The sequence below is a fragment of the Homalodisca vitripennis genome, chromosome X (genome assembly GCF_021130785.1).
Source record: "Homalodisca vitripennis isolate AUS2020 chromosome X, UT_GWSS_2.1, whole genome shotgun sequence".
Taxonomy (NCBI): Eukaryota; Metazoa; Arthropoda; class Insecta; order Hemiptera; family Cicadellidae; genus Homalodisca; species Homalodisca vitripennis.
In genome coordinates, this window is record NC_060215.1 from 137,395,402 (window position 1) to 137,422,641 (window position 27,240).

At 35.6% G+C, this 27,240-nt stretch overlaps 1 protein-coding gene across 7 annotated transcripts in view; it reads right to left on the reverse strand.

The window, feature by feature from the left end:
• The window catches only part of LOC124369891 (plasma membrane calcium-transporting ATPase 2), a 348,847-nt gene that overhangs the window by 262,135 nt on the left and 59,472 nt on the right, over window positions 1-27,240 (reverse strand). The window contains exon 2 of one of the 7 annotated variants that reach the window (XM_046828037.1): window positions 4,003-4,008. The exons of the other annotated variants lie outside the window; for them this stretch is intronic. The gene's annotated coding sequence lies outside the window, so the exon portion shown is untranslated. The remainder of the gene's footprint in view (window positions 1-4,002; window positions 4,009-27,240) is intronic. 7 annotated transcript variants of the gene reach the window in all.

Here is a 27,240-nt window from a genome sequence, read left to right on the forward strand (position 1 = left end):
TCTGCGACGCTCTTATTGCTTCCAAGACGTGACAATGATATGTATAAGCGATAGCACTATGAAATGTTTTCTTAACCGACAGTAGACCAATATTCCCGTAGTGCTACGATAAGACTACCATGGAAAAGTGCGTGTGGTAGCACATGAATCAATAGACACTTGTGCGATTTTGTTACAAAGTCGTACACGACTCTGAGAAACGTTTGCATTGCTGGCCATTCATATATCTCCCTAGGGCAGTAGAGCAATGCACACGTAGCGTTGTCTTAGGACTGCCAGTGTAAGGTGGGAGTGGGTGGTTGTGGCGGTTGTAACACGTGAATCAATAATGCACTTGTGCGATCTAGTTACAAAGTCGTACACGACTCTGAGAAACGTTGGCATTGCTGGCCATTCATATATCTCCCTAGGGCAGTAGAGCAATGCACACGTAGCGTTGTCTTAGAACTGCCAGTGTAAGGTGGGAGTGGGTGGTTGTGACGGTTGTAACACGTGAATCAATAAGGCACTTGTGGGATCTAGTTTCAAAGTCGTACACGACTCTCAGAACCGTTGGCATTGCTAGCCATTCATATATCTCCCTAGGGCAGTAGAGCAATGCACACGTAGCGTTGTCTTAGGACTGCCAGTGTAAGGTGGGAGTGGGTGGTTGTGGCGGTTGTAACACGTGAATCAATAATGCACTTGTGCGATCTAGTTACAAAGTCGTACACGACTCTGAGAAACGTTGGCATTGCTGGCCATTCATATATCTCCCTAGGGCAGTAGAGCAATGCACACGTAGCGTTGTCTTAGAACTGCCAGTGTAAGGTGGGAGTGGGTGGTTGTGACGGTTGTAACACGTGAATCAATAAGGCACTTGTGGGATCTAGTTTCAAAGTCGTACACGACTCTCAGAACCGTTGGCATTGTTGGCCATTCATATATCTCCCTAGGGCAGTAGAGCAATGCACACGTAGCGTTGTCTTAGAACTGCCAGTGTAAGGTGGGAGTGGGTGGTTGTGACGGTTGTAACACGTGAATCAATAAGGCACTTGTGCGATCTAGTTTCAAAGTCGTACACGACTCTCAGAACCGTTGGCATTGCTGGCCATTCATATATCTCCCTAGGGCAGTAGAGCAATGCACACGTAGTGTTGTCTTAGGGCTGCCAGTGTAAGGTGGGGGTGGGTGGTTGTGGCGGTTGTAACACGTGAATCAATAAGGCACTTGTGCGATCTTGTTACAAAGTCGTACACGACTCTCAGAACCGTTGGCATTGCTGGCCATTTATATCTCTGACTCACGCGGAATAATGTCCTAACAAAACTAATTCTGGCATGAATTCCAGCTTTGTACGAATAAGAATAAATTGCATCATATCAGTAAACATGTCTGGGATCCTTTGTATCATATTCTCAGCATATACTTGTAGTCAAACAACAGATACGTAAAATTAGGTTTTCACACGGAATTCAATTTATTTTCCAAATGGTTTTCGTAGATCCAGTTAAAAACAAGTGGTAGTAATATGTAATAAATTAATTGTGTGTTTTATCAAATGTAAACATACATCTTTAGTATTTTGATTGGTTTTCAGCAGCTTATATAAAAAATCTGCTCCATATATGAGATAATATTATCAACATGTTACTAACATCTAAAAGTTCGTTTTGCGAAATATCATTCTGTGTTGACATTTAACAAAAGTGCAATGCTGTATAAAAGTTCCTTTAAAATTTTAAATTCCAAGTAGAGCAGGCCACTTTGGCTGAACAACGTAGAACGTATAGTATCAAATACTTTCCGTATTAATGATCAGTATCAAATAATCTTTACCAAACACTTCAGCATGACAGGGATAATTGGTCGGTTTAAATCAATTTCTAAAACAGTCAACCAACCCATCGGATTGAAAATTGATGGAGGGATGTGAAAACAATCGTAAGGCCGCAGAGTAAACACCATCTTTATAAACAAAACACCGATCAAACATCCACTAGTGCCGAAAGCGATTACGCTGAGCTCATACTTGTCAAGAGTTAAGTGGAGTGACGGGAATGGTCAGTGGTATAACCGATATAAACAAAGCGCTGCTTGGGACCAGGCAGGCTCGAGAGTCGTCCCTCACGATCGCGGCGTGGAGGGGCGTCTGACGCGCCAGGCAGGGCGACGGCGCAACTTCTATTTTTGTGACGAGGTCGCTACGAACAAGTCACAAGAATCTTGTCTGAAAAGGTAAAAAACTGGCCAAAACCTGCAGCAGCGTATCTATCGTAGATAACACTCAACTAGCGAGTCATCTGATTCTTCACACAGCTCTTCGCACCTTTCTGTGATTTTCGATCTCTTTACTAAAATATCAATGAGCAAATTGCAATGCCTGTTCGGCCTAGATTGACAAAATTCTGCAAGTATGGACAATGTTACATAACTTAATACTATATTGTATTAATATACGATATCGTACGAAAAGCATTGAAATCCAGTCCTGTATTTTGATGTAATTTACTAACAGACAAATTCAATACAAATTTCCTGACGCCCAAGGAGTTCAAAATGCGTCTAAAACACCTTTTGGCGTCACAAGCCTTTTATAATACAGGGGAGTTTTTGGCATTTAACTGGGAGACCGCCAAATGACACTACTGATTCTGCTGTTAAAAGTGAGTTATATTGGCGAAGAATAAGAGGTGCATAGTTGCAAAATTTTATGTATGAATGAGAATTTTGTGATGTGAATGTAGGAAATTTTGGATTAAAATCCGTGACGTTTGCTATACAATGTGCTATTGTAGCAGCAAGAAAACTAATTTGATTTGAAATAGTTAATTTCTCTATGGATTTTGTTTAATTATAAAGAACTCGACTGTCCCTGCCTAATATCGCGTCATCAATCCGTCTGTGCCATTTCTCTTGATAGAAAAGTTTTGGGATTTACAGTTAAAATTTGGGATTTACAAGGTTCCTCTTCGTTCATGGAAGACCTCTATTGGTTTAGAGGACAGCAAAGTCGATAATACCGTACCCAATATCCATCGATGTGAACAAAACTACAAATTGATATAGTACAGCGTGATGGAGTGACATCGATCATACCATTTTAATACTATTATTTCCGTTTACACCATGGGATCTTTAAAAGTGGAATTACATTTACTCTGAATAACAAATTTACTGAGAACTCTCTCTGAGGTAACATGTTTCAATAGTTTCTGAGAACTCAATAATTATTTTAAAGCTCAGAGCATTTAGAGACAAACTGTTAGTGAGCACGACGTAAACGAACATAATTACACATAATAAGTTTTGTTCAAAGTGACGTGATATTCATATCAAGGTTTTAACGACTCACTAAAAAATATCTAATATTTTAGAGATAAATTATTGCTCAGTGATCGCCAACCTACGAATGTTTCTGCGAGTGTTGTGACATTTGTTTCACTAATTCCTAAATTGTTAGTGATTTCAAATTTTAAGCTCAGTGAGGTGAAGGTCTGAGCTTTTATAAATTAACTAATACTTAGTAAATACAAATGCGGATCAGAGGTGTGTGCCTTTAAACCCTAATGGGAAGATCTGAGCTTTTGGAGATATTTAGTTCGTCTTCAATAAAACAACAAGATTTTATGAAAACATTTCATGTTACTTCGAAAATATCTGAATTTGTTGGTAAATTTTAACTCTAAAGTTAAGTTGGGTGAAAATCTTATTTAGAAAAGCGATATATATTTAAACAAATGTCTAATAGAATACTTAATACATACTCTATGTACAGTTTTCTTAATCTCCAAACTCGTTATTTCCTATAAACTAAGTTTTTACGTTTCTTATTTAACTTTGATAGTGCATTTCACAAGTTAAAATACGGCACTTAACATTTTTTCCGACAAAACATATCCTTGAAAAGTAAAAGGTATAAAATTCACAAATACAAAACATGGAATGGTACATATATTTAGATTGTTTCTCGGAAATGTCAAAGTTCGTGAGATAATGACAAAGCTGTGAATATTTACTCACCTCATTCTGCATCCAGGAAGCATGGAAAAACACTTTCTTTAAAATGTATCACAAATAAAATATGACGTTCTTAAAATATTACTCGTAAATGTTAATTCATATTAAGAGATTTCCTTTGACGTTCGTACTTCTATCTATCAGTTCAAAAATAGTAGACAGTATAAACGTTTGAATCAATAAAAGAATACTGAATATTTCAACGCATGCTGTAATTACTACGTACAGTCTCTGCAATTTTCAGCATGTGAAAGGAAACGAAGGGTATATGATAATAATAGGAGAGAAAAGATGAAAGCGACGGTACTTGGTACTTATTTAAGCCCTTTTAACTCACCCAGTTACTGCGATACCACATACATGCGATGAGGTCATCGTACATACTCAACTCCTTTCAATTCTGCCAATTATCACACAAACGTATGAGCAAGAATCACCCATTCAACAATCTACCCACTAGTTGTATCGGAGCGGGTTTCACTGGTTGAAAGGAGTTCTGGAAAATGGAAAATTAACTCAATGGATATAAGCAATGACGATTTGACAAAAGTATAAGGCTTTTGGTTTGATAATGATTGTGGCTTATTTAAACCAAACTAAAAATATGACTTTCCACATCATCCTGCTAACATAACATTTGGTACGTATATGAAATTATGTCAGATTCAGACATGATAGAGTTTAATGATTAAAATAAATAGTTTTCTATGTCTTATAAATGCCAGTATTTTGCCTAATTAGAATATTTCTATAGTTTTTGCGTCAAAGAAGTTCATAATTACAAGACGAGTGTTTATGTTTAAAAGCAGGAATACAACTCCAACTAAACTATTACAGAAATACAAAAAGAATATAACTGGCTATTTAATTTCTCTTTTCATCTCATCATGTGTTAATATCGGTTTAATTGGATACTGCAAGGACCTAACTGTGAGATTGGTACTTTTCAAAATCATCAAAATTCAAAATTGATAAAAATTGAAAATTGTTTACTAGCGACTCGATGCCGCGTCAAACTATAACATGACATGTCCCTTATTGCAATGAAATCAGTGAAATGCTAGGATCAGAATAAACTTCTTACGATTATTAATATCCCTCTTGCCACCGAAGATGCCTATTTTTACTGGCGAACTCTGGCGGGGTCGATATCTTGGTTCGTCGGGACAATACCACTCGGTTGGAGCCAAGAAATTGAGTCACACTCTGCATTGTAGCATATCTATATTTGTAAAGGTTCAATTTTCTATTAAATTATATCTGTTCAGAATCAGCCATGACCACTTGCTAGTTTGTGTGTTATGTTTAGTGAGTTGGTTTTCAAGATAAATAAAGAATATAATAAAGAGAGTACAATTCTGTGGATCTCGGGCAAATGTATTATTTCCAGTTTCTGGCGTACCACAAGGATCTCACATGGGCCCAATTTTATTTACCTTATTCATAAATGACGTCATGGGATGTCTTCTATGTGAGTGCCTTCTTTTTGACAACATAAAGATTTACTACGGCATAATATTACAGAAGGATCGCCGTTGGCCCCTAGCCAGCATTGAGGATTGGTGCACTCTCAACTGCATCCGAAGAAGTGCAAAATCATAACCTTCCAAAGATTGAAATCTCCAATCGTATTGACCTGCTCTATTAAAAATAGTCTTGTGACACGATGTGCTACAAGGAAACGTCTAGGAGTGTACGTGATTTATTCTCTCCGCTGGGAGTGTCACATTACTGCTGAAACGCCCGGAGCTAACAACTGCTTGGGACTGGTATTTCACGTCCCAACACACCTTTCTAGAACTAGGACAATTAAGCTTTTACAACGTACCTATGAGCCTCCCCTGTTAGGGGTTTCTGCTATAGTGTGGTTGTATCAACAGGCTAAGGGGGTTTTTTGGACAAAGGGCAAAAAAAGCTTTTGCGATTGGTTGGTGTTTGTCCAGGATAAGAGTAGAAATCTGCTTTTATCCAAATGTTTATTTCCAATTTGAATTTTGAAGCTCAAAGTGATTGCCAATGAGTGAGTGTTTCTTTTTAAGCTGTTAATGGCGTACTGCAGTGTTCCAAGCTGCTTGCAAGAATCAAAATGGGTTCTTCCGTGTTCCCCCATTACGCTGAGATGTTCAACAGAACTCAAAACTCCACTTGTTATGAATCTAAATATGAACTATGAACAGCAAGTATAAAATCGTCTATCTCTGTGGACTGGTATAATTCATCCCTCCGGCAATCCAAGAAATCAGCTGTACTTCAAGTCCTGAGTGATTGTCCGAACTGATTGCTGAATTTGCAATCTGGCCTTCTTCCTTCACTATGGTCTGAGGAAACCAGAAACTCATCTTATTATACTGTTAAGTTTATTATTTATTTGTCTTAATACATATAACTTAAACACTTTATTATGTATTTTTATAAGAATCATTTCCATAAGTTGATTTTTATTTTATATTCTTATTATGCATATTAATTTGTTTACTTATTATTTAGTTGCCTGTTGCATATTATACCATTGTTACATAATTTTTTATATTGTTTTGATTTTACTACTGTTAACTAAACTTGATTAGTATTACAATTATTAAGCCCACATCGGATTTATAAAAATATTATTTTTTATTTTGTCAGTATTGTACTTATGTTCCTATTCTTACTAAACCATCTTGATTACCAAATTTAATGTGTTAATATGTAACAAATAGAATTTACGGTTGTTTCAATAAATGAATAAACGTCTGTTATTATTTGTGCAAACAGTGGATCCCTCATAAGTATAAATTACCAAGAATACCAAGTTTATTAGTACTCAATATTGCTATTCAAATCGTGTCGGAAAATTGAAATCTAGAGATACGTCACCACCGCTTTGATGTTTCAGACGTCATCAAGGAGCTAAGGTTGTAATGGCGGCCATATTGAATTCAGTCACATTAGAACAACGTTACAACTTATACAGGGTGTAAAAGAATCCCGCACTGGCTTCGTAACTCCCGAACGATTACAGGTAAAGCAATAAAACTTGGTACATCACTACTGTACCTATAAATCTACTTTTTGAAGTAACTACCACTTTTGTGACATGTCAAGGGGATGGCCTGCAAGGAGTTGAAGAACTTTTTTAACGAGCGATACTTTAGAGAGACGGTTGGGCTAAAAGTAGTTTCTTAATAATTAATAATCATTAAAAAGAACTGGCATGGCGAAATTAATACTTCATCAGTAGTGTTATGCTGCTTTGCTTTTATATGGGCAATTAATTAGTTTGATAGAATATGAAAGTTGCTAAGTAATTCACAATTTGCGTGTTAAGTTTTCTAGCCGCTCTGTAGCAACTAGTCCAAAGTTATTACAATTAGCAAATTACACAAAAACTTGACAATTTGCACAACATTTCACTATCCAATTTGTGTAATGTACTAAAGATCTTTACAAGTAAATAAACATTCGCAATGTACATATCCAGCCTTACTACATCTTACCATGACCAGGTGAGGAGAGCAAGGAGGAACCGCAGTGGGAGTTATGTCACTTAAGTTGGTGATAACACACTAGAGCTGTTAGCCGCACTTATCTAAGTGGTCTGCGGCCGTACAAAATCAATAACGTTCTTAAAAGTCCCACCAAGAAACACTGTAAATTGCTGCAAAGTGCGATAGTGAACGTGTTATATCTCAAGTGGCTCTAACTGTAGCAACAATCGTTGACTAACAAGGTGGTTACCACAGGAGAGTTCACTTCTGGCTTGTTTATACCTTCCAGTAGGGCATACACTAGGTACAGCTAATCAATCTGGGTAACCCGATGGATGTCCAGGGGTGGCACGTCACTAACCACAAATGTCAAGATATTAGGGCAAGGGTTGAACTGTAGGACTACAACTGCTGAGAATTACTATTGGAAGATGTGTGGCTCCCTTAGTGTTAATTTTGTTGCCAGCCTAAACAGAAGGGAGTATAGTCTTCCCTGCACGTTTTAAAGGTATAAGCTGAAACTGAGCTGCCTCCCTTGCTAAAAAGGTGACATGACTGAGATCGTTATCGTTACCTCTATCATTTCGATATAACACGCAATTTCGACAGGAGGTAGCCCATACCCTCCTTACTTTTCCCATTCTGAATATCCTGTCATTCCGGAAGCAAGTGTAAAAATCCTTTTAAAACTAAGCGCAATGGGAAGTTTCTATTGCCTTTTAAACCTAGGCTGATGTTGGGCATGATATAAAACCCTAACATTAAAATTTGTAATAATATTAGAGTTGTGCATACATAGTTCTAGCTATTTTATATTAAAATGGAGCAGTCCGTTTTGGTAGGATTTTCATTAATTTCCAGGCCACAGCTCTTCAGGAAAACTTCTCTTTAATATAGAAATTGGCCTATATATAATTATGCTGTATAATTAAGTAAAAACGACAGTTGAACAAATGTGAATCTTACAGTATATCTACATATAACTATATAACTCATATATAGTTATATGAGTTACAGACACAGGGGAGGACTTGTTTGTGTCATGTCTTAAGGAATTCCAAGTTTGTATTCCAAATTAATTTAATTAAATAATTCTTTTTTATATCAAGTATTGTTTATAAAATTTGAATTCATTAGAAAAACTCTAGTCATGACCTCTAAATCTTCTCTAAAAATATTGTAAAATATTCGTATACTTTTATTCAACTAGTTTTCTTTAGTCCTGGATATGAAATGCCCCTAAATTTTAATTAGAAGGCATACAAGTGTTCGTGGAATAATTACATTTGTTCTATTTTTCCTGTCTTCAGATGATACAATTTTGTATTATAAAACAACCAAACGGGACAGGGGCTCTTGTTCAAGCTCATATAACTATTGCTAAAGTTTGTTATTGGTGATGGATGGTTTGAAAGGAAAATGAGATCTCAGAGAATTGCCGTAGTTATATGTTACAAAGTGTGTAATACTACGTTTCGAAATTTGAAATCTACCTTCTTCCTTAGGTATACAATCTGTGACAAGTATTTATAACTGAAGAAGAAGGTAGGTGGGTGTCAATCCTCGAAACGTATTGTTACACAATTTGTATACTATAACCTGCTGATAACTTTATAACAATTTAAATTTGGTAGTGTAAGTATTACTTGTTTTAGTTTACTTTATGGTCAAATTCGAAGAAACGAAAAACAATACGTCCACAGTCTCTCAAAATTAACCAATTGTGATGGTCGCCTTTAATCACGAGTATTTGTAAATATGGAGTGATAGTTCTTAAATATCTTAAGTGGTGAACGGCACAAGTGGTAATGTGTTTGTAAATAGTCACTTAAGTTTGTATAGTTGGCGAGTTTCCGGTTGAGTAACTAACATTGTCTAAGCCCTTTGGCAAACACAAGCAGTGCATCCCTTCCTTATCAAATACGTCCATATCAAATATGTTATTTTAATAGATTATGCATTTTGTTATCATTTTGAATATAGTTTTTGTTTATAGTGGTTTCTATTGGTAGCTATATACTTTTATTAAAGAACAAAGATTACTTCAGTATTGTATAAAGCTATGTTTCTATGTTATTACTCCAGCTAATGAATGGTGTAAAAATCGTAATTAATTAATACATACAAATTGTATATATGTGTGTGTGTTACCTGTTGGTATCAAAACTCACCATGCATGCACAATAAGTCATGAAGTATAGGAATGTTACAGATTTAAGGATAAACAAACGATTTTACACACAAAAATTTAACGTTGTTTTATTTTCGTCCTAGTTATGTACTCTTGAGCCTGAGACAATACAAAAAATGCCGAGGATAATTCACGCAATTCCAAATCATGAAGCCTGTAACATTTCTTATTTCCGTGATATAATATTCTTTTATTATAAAAATGGACTTCATCGGAGAATCATGTCTACCATTCCATCGGTTGTTATATTTTACCCAAGCTGTAGACTCCTTTCACTGAGAGTAGGAAGTCAAAAGGAATTCTCATAATTAGGTTTTTATTTAAAGTGAAAAACTTATTGGCTGAGCTTTAGTGACATCTGTAACTTGTGGGTTCTGTAAAATTCATTTCTATCAACCTATCTATATGTCTGTCTGTCCTCACAGTATCTCGAAAACTAACTGGCCTATAGAAGCTTCATTTCTATATGTGTAACACTGAGTTCGATAATGGTGTATGTCATTCCATTGGATTTGGCTGAATGTGTAACCATGATTGTAAGTAGAAAATAGTAAAATACTCGATACATCCATAAGAGATTAAAAAATGTGACATCTTAACATGTAACCTAACTAGCCCAATACGTTCAAAATCATTTTATAGCAACTAGGTGTGTAGAATGTTATTATTTAAACACTAATATGGAATTCGGAGTCCATTTTAAATAAAAAAAGCTAAAAATATTTAAAAAAACATTGAAATATCAGTATTTAAAGAAATTTTAAGTATTTTCATTAATTAAAAGTTTTAGTTAAGCACAATTTTAGTTAAAGATTCAAAGTTACGGTCATCTTAAAAAGTTATATTTGTTATTTTGTAGTTTCATTTCTTTTAGTCTACAATTGGCATTTTAGTAGTATTAATTTTTTTTCTAGAGTTTTCTATTTTTTGATCACGTTAAATATACAAAAGAGAACTTTTCATTTTTATTTTATATTACTCGCGCCATGCGTGGGCGTTGTATTTTGAAAAACATAAATAGGTTTATTAAGTGGTTAAAATATAAGTTGTTAAATTTTAACCCTCCTGTTATTTTCTAGACAAATGTCATAACAGGAATTGTATAATCCATATTTTATTTTCAAATTTGTAGCTATTACTTTGGTACACATTTACAGCATGTTCCATGCTCACCTAATACATCCTACTAGCACACCATCTATCGCTGTTCGATAGTCATTAATGGGACACGCGGTATATATCCATACCGGAAACGTGAAGAAAAAGGGAAAAGGGAAAGAACCTGATGACCATAGAGTAATGAATTATATCAGATGATGGTTCTGAACAGAAGGCTGGTAACCAGGTCGTTCTGCACAGTCATGCTGTAGAATAAATTCTGCTAATGGGATTTAATTACGGACATCCATAATACAAAACGAAACTTTGTATCTTGCTTGTACATTGTACAGTCGTGACACCGTTATATTCCTCGATGAAGTTCTAGATTACTGGACTGACTGAAACTCTCAGTGTGAAATGAAAATATTTTCTGTAGTTACACATGCACGTAATGTTTCCTGGTCAGGGTTAAAATGTTTGTAGGCAAAGAGGGTTTTCCTTATTATTTCCGTTTGCGAAATTTGGCAAAATGTGTCTTGTAGTTTTGGCCTGTCGGAAGAAACTTACTCTAGCCATATTGTTGAAAAAATTGTGGTTGTGGGCGATTAAAAACCTAACGTGGCACGTATACTTTTATAGCGGAATCTACAAATATTCAGTAATCAGACCCTTGACTTGTTAATACACCTATCTACTTAAGGAGAGAAAATGAGATGGCCAGATTAGATAACCAGAGAAAGGCGACTGCAGAAATAACCTACTCATCGTATGACTGGGATTCAGTCTCCACCTTGTCTCATGTACTGTGTGAACCCACTTCGAGACAGCTCTAAAGACTTCAAAGTCCTTAAGGAGAGAAAATGAGATGCCCAGATTAGATACCCAGAGAAAGGCGACTGCAGAAATAACCTACTCATCGTATGACTGGGATGCAGTCTCCACCTTCTCTCATGTACTGTGTGAACTCACTTCGAGACAGCTCTAAAGACTTCAAAGTCCTTAAGGAGAGAAAATGAGATGCCCAGTTTAGATGCCCAGAGAAAGGCGACTGCAGAACTAACCTACTCATCGTATGACTGGGATGCAGTCTCCACCTTCTCTCATGTACTGTGTGAGCCCACTTCGAGACAGCTCTAAAGACTCCAAAGTCCTTAAGGAGAGAAAATGAGATGCCCAGATTAGATACCCAGAGAAAGGCGACTGCAGAACTAACCTACTCATCGTATGACTGGGATGCAGTCTCCATCTTCTCTCATGTACTGTGTGAACCCACTTCGAGACAGCTCTAAAGACTTCAAAGTCCTTAAGGAGAGAAAATGAGATGCCCAGATTAGATACCCAGATAAAGGCGACTGCAGAACTAACCTACTCATCGTATGACTCGGATGCAGTCTCCACCTTCTCTCATGTACCTTCGAGACAGCTCTAAAGACTTCAAAGTAGGAATTCCAAAAAACATTTGAGGCCCCGTCATGCTGGATGCCGAGCCCAGGTTGCCAAGGCATTAACCCTGTCGTGCTCAAAGACACCCCCCCCCCCCCAAAAGTCACATTGTTGATTCCACCAGGGGAATGACCTTGACGTGAAAAAAATATTCTTGTTACTGTTATTGAAGAATGATCAATTGATGAAGAAATAACTCATTTACGAATAATAGTAGGAACATTTGGGTCAAATATATTTCCGAAATTGAAAAATTGATTTTTCAGCAGCGCGACAGAGAAAAACTGCTGAAATTATGGTACTTCAGTTCGAATGTTGAGTAGTGTATTTAAAATATCAGTTAAAAGGATGGTCTCTGGATAAAATTTGACAGAACCTACCAAATGTTCTAACACCAGTTTGACGCCGATTCGTCAACTACCTAGTCCCTCTCATTGCTGCTCACAACATCTCTGGACAGACTCTGACGTTCTAGCTAAGAGCGCTTTCTCAGACACCCTAACAGGGCACAAGTTTTAGAAATATGAGGGAAGATGTATACACTTGTGGTCTCGTTCGGCATTTGGACAAGCGGTCTCAACTTAAAGTATACAGCCACAAATAGAAAAGAGACAAAGGTCAAGATTGACCGACCTTCTGACCTCAGTATATAAGCAAATGGTTATTACAGCCTATCTAAGTCCGTTTAGAAAGGTTGTCAGAGAAGGTTAACCCAGTTATTTGCGTGAGTGGTCTCAACTTGGTTGTACAAGTAGAAAGTTGTCAAGAGCCTTCTCAGAATTGTTAGAGCAATAGTTGGGCACGTGGTGTCAATTTAAGGTGTATAGCCAATAGCAGTAATAAAAGTGATGGTAACCACGCTTTGCAATCATGTATCATTTGAGTACGTGAATTACAAGTGAATTATTTAAATAATGAAAAATGATTACTTGTAGCATTTACATAGTTTAACTGATTATAAGTTTTATTTATTATTATACGTAAAAGTAGTTTCTGGTTAAAGATCTCAATGAAACAAAGGAAAGTACAAAAGGATTTACATAATGTTTCAATTTGTCCTAAAACATAATTCTTTTTCATGTTTACTTTACGTTGCGATTTTATCGTTTCGATTTTATGACTTACCCCAATGTACCGTAACAGTGCGGTCACCAGAAGAAGGTCTAGGGTATTCGCTCATAGCAGACAATAATATTACTCCCCACCCCCGCCACACCTCTGCAGAGAACTTCACAGTGGGATATTATGAGAACAAGATGGAGGGAGAGCTTGTTTACAATAAACACTGTAGTAGATGGCACCGGACTAGCGCAGTCACTCACTCGGTCTCGCCGGATATACACTGAGGAAATATCAAATTGAGGGTAATAGCTTCGTGTTATTGTAAAATGTTCAGGCTGGACAGGCAAAATAACACTCTTGCACTGAAAGTTAAAGCGATACAAAGTTACAGTTTGGAGTATGCTAAACGAAGTGATAAAAAGTAACTTCTACTGGGTGGCGGTACGCAGTTTTATTTTAGGAACAATTAGCCGTTCCAAGTGCAATCGAAGCTATTGTGGAGCAAAAGCCGCGTAAGCCTCTCGCACGGCGTGTGCCAGTTCCGCGCCCCGCGCCCCGCGCCTTGCGCTCCTCTAGCCCGGGATCAGACTTAGATACGGTTATTTTTAGTTTTGTCTCAGACCCCCTCACCCACCTATATACTTGTGCTAATTCTGGTCCTACTCCTCTCCCCAGTGTGGACCTTTCTCTGGCTCACTATCGTCCGGATTGAACCGCAAATCGCTCGACAATCGATCATCGCCATCTCTACTGAGGCTTAACTCGGGTAGAAGCGCTGCAGTCCTAAGGTCCTACTCCTCTTCCCAGTGTGAACCTTCCTCAACCTCACTATTTTCCTGATTGAGCAGCAAATCACTCGACAATCGATCATCGCCATCTCTACTGAGGCTTAACTCGGGTAGAGTTGCTGCAGTCATAAGGTCCTACTCTTCTCCCCAGTGTGGAACTTTTTCTAGCTCACTATCGTTCGGATTGAACCGCAAATCGCTCTACAATCGATCACCTCCATCTCTACTCAAGTAGTACTACTGAGTAGAGGTGCAGCATTTTAAAATCTTAGATCGACTTTAACAAGTGTTCCCATATACGTAAATAGACTTCATCAAGATGGCGCGTCATACGATGCCGTGTACACTTCAGTGACCATCTCGTCTCTTCTTTCGATTACTGAAGATGCATGTCATTTTTGAAATGTTCACTGTTGATTCTACACTAAGCCCTAACTAACATTCAGTAGAACCAACAAAATTACATTAAAAGCGAGTAGGAAATGCTCAAAATACAAGGCAAACCTACATTTAGGATCCGTAACTCCAAAAATATATTTGTCTTGCGTCTTTCTTTTGAAGTTAAAATTTAGATAATAGAATATGCCTTATTGCCCTTACCAATTGACGAGTAAATTCCTCTTCTTGAATATTTATTTAGCTCTCACGACTTAATTTAATTAAACATATTTCGTTAGTAAACATAATTTACACAATTGTCTTTCAAGATATATCAGAAGGATGAGTTCCATTTGAAATTTTTAATTTGGGAAACTCCTCTTCAAAGGAACATTTTGAGGAGAAGATTGAACAAACCACAAAGTATGTCCCACAGCATTGAATTAATCTCTGAGTTTTATTTTTCTTTGTAATAAGGTTAAAAACTACTAAGGGACAATATTGTATAACCTGTATTATAACAATTACAGTAATTGGAAAATGAAAGCCAAAGTACTTTTATTGTGTACTAATATCCGTGAACTAACAAACGCGCACAAAGGCCAATGTAACTAATTACTTCTAAATGTTTTATATAGGAACGACATATGTGAACAATGTGAATTGTTGAACAATGGTAATTTTATTGTTTTGATAAAACCATATTATTTGATTCAAGTTTCTTTCTCTGTTACACCTAAAGTTTTCTAAGACATCGAACACTGCTGTATTGTTATTACTTGTTTTAAATTTTATCCCTAGAATATTGCAGATGATTGGTTATAAGGGTTATCCTTGTTTGGTAAAATAGGTATTGCTCGGGAACTAAAGTTATTTAATTGGAACCGGTGAACTCTGTGTCATCCAACTATTTCTGAGAAAAACCAAGGAAAGTACAAGAATTGAAATGAAAGAAAAGATTTAATCAACAAGAAAATGAAATGTCTGCATGAGAAATATAATTGTTCTGGTCAGTAAAGAGCTTAAAGGAAAAGTCCACGAGCGTTTAAACTTTCTTAAGTATACTATAATTAATATAACTATAATGTACATGTCTTAATATACTTGTTTTATTATCGTAGTTACAAAACCAAACTAAAGAAGAAAATAATATTTGAACACACGAATTTTTTATAATATATCAATTGCCTTATTCTTCAATTACGGCTACATGAATTTTACGAGGAATTCATTCCCCACAAATTACAATTCATTTCAACAGTTGAAGTTTTCTCATTGCGTCTCCCACTTAAGTGCAAGAAACTTGTCAACGATGTAAAAAGTTTGTGACCTTGGGCGTTGAGGCATTGTATAATTGAGTTTGACGATCTGTTTCTATTACGAACACATGTCTATAGTTAAGGCCAACGTTCATAAACCGCCATTCTGTGCATACCCGACCGCCGGTTATCTATGCCTCTTATTTCACATTCATTATATATCGCCCTCTGATCAAGGCACATTTATATTCAAAATAAGGTTTTCTAAGGGGTAGAGACATGACAAAGTTATCAGTTGGCAATATTTTAAAACCGTTCTACACGCTCTGAAATGCAATTTTGTGATATCGCTGGTTGCTTTTATTAGTTGCTCTTGTGCACAGGTTCCCAAATACGATTCAACGGGAAATTTGGGTATAAATTTTAGCAATATTACGCTGTAATCTGTATTCACTCGGCCAATATTCCAAATACTTTAAGACATTCCTGAGGACAATTTGGCACAATCATGATCAATGTAATAACCATGTCAACCTTCGGTTAAGATGTATTACAAGATACTTTGAAGAGTAGACATATTCCAATAGGAAGTTTGCCAAGATAACGGCAGGACCTTCAGCAACAGGACTCTCAACAACAATGGACATAGGGAAGAATTCAGAACACTTAATTGCGACGAGTTATCTCAAGATTGAGATTACTGAAATGTTGGACACAATTGTTAAGAGCAGCAAACTCCAAATATTGTCTGTAGCTCAAAATATAGTAGTACCGAGAATCGTTGTGTGTACGAGCTTTCGTGCAGCAGCGTTTATTCACTGTCATTGAATTGATATACCAATTATGTTGATTAAAACATTACTGATCGATTCTTGAGTCTGAACTTTCCTGACGGAAAATAATTAGAACGAGTTGTATCTCTGAGGGACACAGCAGCTCAGTATAGCAGTATAAGTTTTAAAAATTAATTTCAAATGACTTGAGTTATATGGCATATAAACTAACTAATCCATAAAAGTGGGACGCCTCGGTTGCCCTAAGATTTATTTTGCCAATGAATGCTTTGTGATCGACGCAGTCAAATACTTTAAAAGATCAAAAAAACAAGTTTCAGATTATGATCTTCTATCCTCTCTACAACCATATCGACAAGATTCAAAATAGTGATTTACAAAATCGTCCACCAAACCACACGACGGATGAGATATTTGGTTTAGATGGATTTGGTATCTATTTCATCCATCTGGAACCAAATTCTGAATGCTGGTTGTGTTAGTTCAAAAAATTAACATTCATTAAAAATAATTATTTTTGATTATTTTTCTCAGGATGGAAAAATAGAGACAGGCAGGTAGTTATTTATTGAACAAGGATTTTCTTTATTAACAACTGGATGAGTTTTGTAATTTTAGGACAGAGGAAAGTACCCAGATCATATACGACAGATATATTATACAACGTTTCTCTATGTTTTTCATTTAAATTACATGTACAAGGCATCTTTTACACAATCTTGAGTCGTGACTACAAAGAGGGAAGACTAAGAAACCTGCTAACTGTGAACAGGACTATAACGACTCTTCCATAGATGAATGTTTAAATGACTTGAAGAGGTTGTTCGATCTAAGTTGGTTAACTTCAAATACCAGTATTTTAACGCCAATAAGCTAGATTTGAATTTAGCTCCAGCCCATAACTAAGTTATGATTATACTTATTTTAAAATTTCAGAGGTAGCTAGGTGCTATTTATTTCCTTTCAGGCTTCAACAATTTCAGTTACATGAAAGGACCTTTTTAGGTAGTTGTGATTTATTTATAGCTTTTTAGTTACGACGTGTTCTAAAATTACCCACTGCAGGTGTATTAAGAACCATAGACTAAAGAAACATTTGACATTTTTTGATTGTAAATAAAGCATAGTCGGAACTGGTGCTTTATGTTAATTTCGCAGCCATTTAAGAAGACTTTTTCGAATAAAGAAAAAGTACTACATAATTTTACTAATGACTCCATGTGAATTTACAAGCATTTACATTACATAATTTAGGCAATATGTATCAAGCGGAGTAATATATTTCATCTGTATAAAAATAATTTCTTTGAGAATTAAATAAGTTATGTATATACTGTAAAATTGTCATATTTTTATATTCAGCCATTATTTGTGCAATTAGAAAATCGCCTACATTTTACACTTTAAATACCCACATGGTGTGATTTACGTCCTTAAATATATTCTTGGAAGTTAACTTAAAGTCTATGACTTTAACATAAAACACATTTCCAAACCCAAAATCTGTTGTACCATCTTAAATTTTACTAACACTTGTGTTTTTAGCATAAGAGCAAAGTAATTCATCTACAACAACTGTTGGACAAAACGCGCTTTTGATAAAGCCTTTATTAATTTGTTAGCACTACACTGCTAGTGTAAGAAAACCGAAGTCTATTGTTTCAAGTAATTACTTCGTTATTAAGTTAACACTGAAATATAAATAGCTCTTAGTCCCATCAGAAGATGTACGAGCCGGTTAAGTGAACTCCTAAACAGAGGTTGTTAAATATAAAGTGTATAGGCTTTAGTAAATCCTACAAAAATACCTCAGTTTGAAAACGCAATATCCAGTATCCTCAAAACAATAGACTTGAAAACTGCCGGACGTTATCGGGCAGTTAGAGCCAAGTACCAATTTTGTTCAACGGTAAAAGTGCACTAGACCAATAACCTATTGTTACGAACAATGAATAAAAATATACCATTTTCATTTTCGTCAAACTATTGATATCCAATAACACAATATTGAAACCAGTTTTAAAGGTTTTGGTTATAAGGAAAGTCTTTGTATCTCGCACAGTAAATATATTAAGTAATTTGTGAAATTTTATTTGAAGAGCTGTAAAAATCTTAAATTTTACCAGTTTTTAATCTGGATGTAATTGAAATGTGTATGGATAAAACTGTTATGGTAGCACGATTCACCAAAATTTATAATATTATTTTTGAATTTAATACAAATTAAATAAAGTATTGAATAAGTATTATTTCCTTAAGTTACATACCATTCTATTAATTGTATACAGTATTCATATTTATACTACCTTTAATATTATATAATACGTACATGAAATATTCATGTACACTGTTGTTTATTGTAGATACTTTTAAATCAATTAGGCTAAACGCCTTAGGTTGCTTTTTGTACTACTTTAAGTTTAATATTTATGGTAATTAAATTGAATGTACACCATAATGTACAATTTATGCTTCTTAGGCAAATAGTTACTCAGTAAACATATATATATATATATATATATATATATATATATATATATATGTATTTTTACTTTATACATGTAAAGTAAAAACTTATACAAATGTCAATACTAATAATTTGCAGGAGGTTTTAACTCAACGTCGGTGATAAAATGCAAACAATACATTTTTAACAAATAAACAGTGTTAATACTGAAAGACGGTTCAATAAAATTTTCCGAACCCCATTTCAGAGAACACGCTTCAGAAAAAAAATGTAAGGATGTGATTTTTAATATCCACCAAAAGACGATATATAGTTTTAGTTATTCAAACAGAAATAAAACATCAGTTTATTTAGTTTAGTCAATTTAGTTAAGGATAAAACATAAAATAAAATGCATCACTATAAGAAATAATAAACAAAATATTCTTACCACTCCAAATAGACTTGTTTGAGCAAACACCATACTCACCTAAAACAAAACAAAATAATTAACTTACTGGCTAATACTTTCTCACGAACGAAATTAAAAATAAAATAAATTTCCGATATTCTTACCCCATAAACATATTGTAACGCGTTGCGATTTTATAAAAAACGAAGTATGTTTTTGGTTCAAATACTCGATTGGGACCTCACAATTATATCATGATTTTCGGAAAACTATTGTCTTCTTTTGAGTGTTTACAAATTGCCATGACAAAAACAGACCGAATTTGCCGAATTTTTACACGTAAAATGGCATCTCGAAGAATTAGAACATTTTAAAACTAAAATAACAAAATTAACATACAAATATTCAACGTTTTAATCAGCAATCTAAGTAAAAAATGATTAAAAATCCAGTAAAGTCTTCCTTTAAATAAACCATATTAATATTTTGAGCCATATGGAGAACTAAATAAATTAAATTTATTTCTAACAATTGCAAGTGTTCCCTTTAGTATGACCTTTCCGTGCTAGGGCCTTGGCCTTCTCTCAGACGGATTCGTGTCGCAGAATAACCACCCACTTGGTTCAGCGACACTTCCTCCCAAAGGCACAAGCTTCCCTTCCATACACAAGAAACTCATAACAATAATATTATATGCGTTTGTGTAAATTTTCCTTTCACACATACATTCGATCACAAAAATCTCATCAATATTTTGAACATGAATTAGGTATTAAGAGAAATACATAACTGTCCACAGTTTGCTAAAGTGAACCAAATAAGTCTTACGTTATTTAGCATACTGAATGTTTAAAATGTAAGTGAACGAATGTAAAAAAAAACGGGAAAGGCTCACTTTTTGGTATAGTTATACAATTGTTCACTTAATTTAAAGCACAGAATGGTCTCATCCACATATCGAATTAACTTTGTATCGCGAATAGAGGAATTCTATATGCATAAATAAATCAGAAAAAGAATGGGTCCAAGGATAGAACCATAAGAGACACCATATGCAATTTTAGTTTTTAAACCCATTTCTATAACTGGTGCAAACATCTCTAATTGTACACTCATTTGAAAGCTTTGGAAAGGTCAAGAAATGGTTTTAAACCGGTGTTACTGCTTTTTTAATCCATCTACAATGGATTTTTAACAAATTGTTTAAGCCATAAAATGTTTTTATTTTCCAGAGAGTGCGATAGTCTTTCACGGTAATTTTCTAAAACATTGCTGAATATTAGAATATTTAACATTCTCAGCCCCATATGATTGTGGTGGGACAGGATAGGTACACTTGTTGCAGATTAATATGAACTGCTGTATCTGAAAGAGATAAGATTGCAATCTAACGGCTTTTGATGAAAGAATTTCCCTTTACGAAACTTTTAATGAGTTTAGATGTCTTCAAAAGGGTGGCAACTTGATCAATTTAGTGAATCGTCCCAATATATTATGTCCAAAGCAACTTTGGAGTTGTGGTATTCATTTCATCGGTACTGTTTTTCAAGCTATAGTTTTCTTTGTATTATATCAAATGTCTTCCTCGCTAAAGGGCTCAGTGGATGCAACCGGTTCCCTTACATCTCTGAAGTTGTACATAAATTAGTTTTTTTGACAACTATACTTAATCTTAAAATATTTACTCTTGTATGGAAGCCGTTTGCTGAACAAGGGAAGGTTTTAATTGTACGGTTGTTGCATTGTTGCTTGTGGCACAAGAACTGTCGGTTATAATATTAGGAAAATCTAATTAAATTGTATCGAAAGGACGGAGAGAAAATAGTAAACTATAGTCTAGTATATATGTGTACTAGGAGTTTCTCCACGAAAGGAACAGGGTTGGCGAGCATGGCGAGGTGAAGTGAAGAAGATCGACCATTTCTGCGTTCCACCACGCCGGTCCACACCGTGCTCTGCTACCGGCGTGTGTCTAATTAGACCGTGCTGTAATTACAGTTAATAGGCACTTGAACTGGAGGCACCAAAACCCGACTTCTAGGCCAAACAAATTGTCACTCCCGGACCTTTGATAGGCCGAACTATCTAGAACTGTCTATCTGTACAAATGTAGCTAACCTAATTCAATACACAAATAAGTGCAATGTGTGATAAACTTTTAAATGATTACTAAAGTAATTAGTACAAACTAAACACTAAACAACTTAAACTTGACGTGGTTTTATCTTTAAATTAATTTAATATTATAGTGATATAAATACAACATCCAATATGTGTGGATAATTTATTAACAAGCCCTCCTCTAACGAAAAAACAGCGACCCACTAGATGCTATTTATGTTTCGGTTCGGATGATACCTTTCTTGTATCATTTTCAAAAACTGGCACGACTTCCAGAAACATGCTCTACACAAGCCGTTAGCTAGAGACAACTAGCCGACCATGTACCGTCTGGCGTGGGCTTAGTTTTGGGGCGCATTCTCCTGTAATTCTGTTTCGTGTAACGGGTGCAAGAATTGATTATATGTGACTGATGGTTTTAGCTACAGTCAACCTTCTGACACCTAAGAGCAATTGTGCATCTGATGAGACAATGAGAATGCTTCTTCACCTAAATTATACTAGATTTTTATATTGAGTATTCTGAGTGTCTCTGATATCGAAATAATGTAAAGAGCACGTTTTGAACTTTTCGTCGTCGACTTTTTTATTTATTTTCAGAAGAACACGACTCTAGATTCCAGGAGTCAAGTATATGACAGCGTCAGATGCCACACACTGCACTAAGAGGAATGTGAACTGTAGCTAAACCCAAAGTCACACAGTTTCATGATTTGGACTTGGAAAGCATTCTGATTTCAAATAAGTGCAATTGAGGCAGAGCGCTTGCATTTCGTTCTCCGAAATAGGTATGCTGCATTGTCCTCCAAGTCCTGCAAGTACATAAACTACGGGATTGTGAAAGTAATACGAGTTCGGAGTAAAATAGCTCGAAGCCGACCAAATCTTAAATCTTCTCATACAGTAAATGAGAAGAATTAAAAGGAGAGATCAAGATCGTTCAACTATTCACTGTTCGAAGAAAAGGCTTGCTTCAGCCCAAAAGAACTGATTAGAGCTAACTACTAATGCAGAATTCCTCAATGCCAAGAACTACAGACCTGTTGCAATTCAGCCTGCCCTAGCCAAAGTTTTTGAGTCCTTGGTCTTACGTAGACTTTCATTTGAAGCCAGGAACATCATCTCTCCAGCTCAACACGGTTTTATGAAGGGAAGGTCGGCAACAACCAATCTCGTGACTTTGCAGAATGACATTACATCCTCCTTCAGATTGGGCCACCAGGTCGATTGCGTTTATCTTGATTTGTCAAAGGCTTTCGACAGGATAAGCCACATTCATCTCCTAGCAAAACTTAGGACTTGGGGAGTGACTGGATCTCTCTTGATGTGGTTCGAGAGTTACCTGGCGAATCGTCTCCTCGTCGTGCGTCATGCCGGTGAGACATCTTTTGCATTTGAGGCGGTGTCTGGGGTGCCTCAGGGTTCTCTGCTGGGACCTGCCCTTTTTTCTATCTTCATTAATGTCCTTCAGAATGTCGTCACATCGTCTAGCCTGTTAATGTTCGCGGATGACGCCAAGGTATATAGGGAGATATCCACACTTCAAGACTGCGCCTCTCTGCAATCTGACTTGGAAAGTGTCGTCTCCTGGTGTGTGCGGGATGGCATGGATATAAATTTCGCAAAGTGCTCTGTGGTCTCATTCCATCGCTCAGCTGGGGTCATAGTCTTCAACTACGAGATGGAGGGAACCATACTGAATCGCTCAAGTACAGTTGAGGATTTGGGAGTTATCTTGTCCTCGTCACTGAGCCCTGAACAGCATCTGTCTGCAATTACTAGGAAAGCCACTATTGCCCTCGGTCTTATATTTAGGACTTCTCGAGATGGGTTTTCACCATGGACACTTCGGGCCCTGTACGTCCAGTTGGTTCGACCAATATTGGAATACTGTTCGCCTGTATGGTCTCCCTACCTGTTGGGTCAGGTTGAACTCGTTGAAAGAATTCAGATAAGATTCATCAGGCTGATTGGGTTGAGACTTGGATTTGCCTACGACGGGGTTCCTGTTGAAGATCTGCAACGCCACTTTGGGCTCCTACCCTTGAGCACCAGACGCCAAATTGCTGACCTGATGTTCTTGAAGAAGATTTTGTCGTCGTCTTGTGATTCCCCGAGACTTTTAGAGAGGATCAATCTTCGTTGTCCTCGACCATCTTCAAGATCTGTGCAGCTTTTCGAGAGGGAATTCCTCGCTACGAACTATGCGTACAACAGTATAATACCGAGAATTCACAGGTTGGGAAATGGTCTTCCTGCGCATATTGATTTGTTCAGCATGTCCGACACATCATTCAAGAGGGAGGTCACTAAATATCTCTCTGGCCACACGTGAAACTCTGACACTGAACGTTATATTTTGCTTGCTGTTTTTTTGTTTTTTGTTTTTGTTTTTTTTTTGTTTTTGTTTTTTTTTGTTAACACTTTTGTTTATATTTAATGGCATCAAACCCTGCATGTATTGTCGCATATTGTATATTTCACTAAATAGAGATGGTTTCTTGTGAATGTTATATATTGCTTGCTATTTTCTTAACACTTTTGTTCATATATTATTATAATAGCATCAAAATTTGCATGTATTGTAGCATGTTTTATATTTTGCTAAATGGAAATGGTTTCTTGTGATTTTTTTTATATATATCAATGAACATAGGCTACGCTAATCTTTATTTTTTCTTTCGTATTGTATTTGTTCATATGCATATGTATGTCTCAGTAGTATATAAGTAACTCTATATTTTATACGCTACCGGTACTTTAATTAAGTCTTTTTTACGGTTCCACCTTCATGTTGCACTTGTTTATGAACTATATTGCTGTTGTAATTTTTCTTTTTATTCACGATGTTGATGTTATTTGGCACTTGTTTTGCTTATTTTTTTGCTTCTGTTTGCTTTAGCATGTATGCATGTAAACTATTTATGTAAGTTGTTTATATCAAGCCTCTTGTATTTTCTCAATACCTATAACAAATTTGAAATGGTGTATACCGTATGTAAATAAATAAATAAACAAATATATAAATAAATAAATAAATGAGGACTGAGAAGAGTACCTCTAGACATCCGGTATGTGTCTGGAACGGTGGATGGTTTACTGGGTGAAGGTCTCCCTCAACAGTGAACAATGACGGTACATTAGCATTTTACCCATCGATAAGTACGACGAATGATGATGATGATGATTGTTAAGAACATAGAATTTTTAATATATCCATAAAATGCCAGTAACAATTATTAACTGATTAGAAATGCATTGAAAATGCAAGAGTATACAGTTGAAATTTGTAAGTAGCAGAGGTTGGGTGGCGTTGACCAGTGTCTTGTTCATGGTGTGTAAGTATAATAGATGTGCCCAAACTTATAAATAGAATTTATTTTAGTTTCCACTTCGTTTTTGAAAATGGAAGGATTGTGAATATAACATATTTTCATGAAACAAAAAATCAATGACAGATCTGCAATCTTTCTCAGATGGGTAACTAATCTAACATATAACTCGGTATAATCTACGTTACAAGAAGGAAAACACCACGTGTCATGTAAAAGGCTTCACTGAAGTTGCATGCAACATTTCAGGTAACCACATTTCATTCACAAAATGTCCTGAGAACAGCAGACAACCCGTCATAAACAAAATACATTTTTACATAACCCGGCAGCCAAAAGAGAAATTATATCAGCCAACTAAGTGATAGGCTTCAATGACGCTCAGGAAAATGCTGTGGTTGGACATGCACCGACATAGAACTAATTCTTGTCTATTTAGAAATAAGCTTGCACGCAAAATATCTATAGATGAAATATTTCGTGAAATATCTGGCCACATGATAGATTCACATTTTTTTCATTAAGTTTGGTTTCATAGCAAAAAATCATGTTTTATATGTTGGGGGTTATATGGCTACATGTTTTAATAATGCCACATGTTAAAATCTCATATGGTTGAAGTAATTTTCTTTAAACATTTATTTATTCTGCTATTTTCTTGTTGATATCTTGGTTACTCACAATACTAATATGAAAATGTTCGCTAACGCTCAGCCAAATCCAATAAGTGTTTCCTATATAGAAATTAAGCGAAAAATCAAGTCTATCTAGTTAGTTTTGGAGATATTACACGGACAGATAAACAGATTGGGATTCTTTCCAGATCAACGCTAACGCTCAGCCAATAAGATAATTATGTTTGTCTATTAATGACTAGACAGTGGTTTTATATTGCGTACAGTTTTATTGTAACTTGTTTTAGTTATTTTAGTTTATAAGAATAATTATTTGTTTTATTGTGAGCATTAAACGGTTGTTATTACAATCTTTAATTTGCATGTAGTCGACCGATATCGTTGGTTGTAGTTTTTGACTTACGCGTTTCAAAACACATTGGCACTATGTGTTCATTTTAATCTCGAACGTCGTTATGTGTTTGGTTAGTTATTCACTTGAGGAAGATATCAGAGTGTAGTTTATCAAAACGTAGTACTAATGATTTTTTTCTATCACCAAACAGTGGAAAATGTCGAAAGAATTCTGTTATCTTCACAGTTTTCCTTGTTTCTGCAATTACTGTATATTGTTAGTTAATATGATATACTCAATGACTTATCCCTAATATGATCACATATTATTGATGAACTCTTTGTTAAAAGTAACAGCTTTGAATATTGTAGTCCACGTTGGTTACTTTTTAACAATACATCATCTGTAGTACAAGTTTGTATAATGTTATCGTATCATCATTACATACAACTGTAGCGCACTTCTCCATATCCGCTACGATATAACCTTGTATGTTATACAATACATGTTCTAGAGTTGTGTTGCAAGTCCCAGGATCTATTTCATACCGTAATTATGCCCAAAAACGTTGTAGTTACTGATGATAGCTGAAATTATGAATAAAAACTGAACTATTTCCCCTCCTTTAACCATCTCTTGAACATAAGTGAAAAATGCATTCATAAATTGTAATTTTTTAAAATTGTAATTTTTTAAAATTGTTCCTTTATGATTTATTAATCGTTAACCCTTTACAGCTAGGCCACTGGTTTAGGATTCTTCGTTCTGGTTGTAGATTCCTCATACATAAAGGTGTGTGATTCAAGTTTGTTATCTAATTAATGTTTTGTACAGCATGCAAACCCCTGAAACCATTTAGTTTTACCAATTGATACATTTAAAAACATTGTTACGCTAAGGTAAAAACTTTGTGTAACCATATTAAAGTCCAGTCAAACCCAGATACGTAAAATATATAATATGTAAGATTCTTACAAAATTAGTATGTTTGGATGGTTGTTATTTTGATGTTCTAATAATGCCTTCGGAGAGGAGACTTGGTGACGTTTAACCTAAATTGATGCAAGATGTAAAGCAATATTTATGATGCTTATGCAAGCCTGGGAGCTCCGAGCCTATTAAATAGCCAACAGACTATGGGTTTGTAAGCCTTTAGGGTCACAAATCCAGCTTACTCCAGAAAGCTGGAGGCTTCGGTAGCGCCAGTAGAATAATTCCAGTAATGCTATACAGATTTAATCTCAATTCCCGATACAATCGTATGGATCACTGTAGACCACTGTGGAATCCTTTATATTCTTTATGGTTACGCTTTACTTCAGAAAGGCCAAAGGCACCAAAAGTGTAATGAAGCTTCATTGAAATGAAATAAATCTAAGTTATAAAATAAAGAGTGAATGAACAATGAGTAAACATCAAGAATAAAACTCTTCTGCAAAAATCTACTTTATAAAAATATAAATGAAATACCAAGTTAT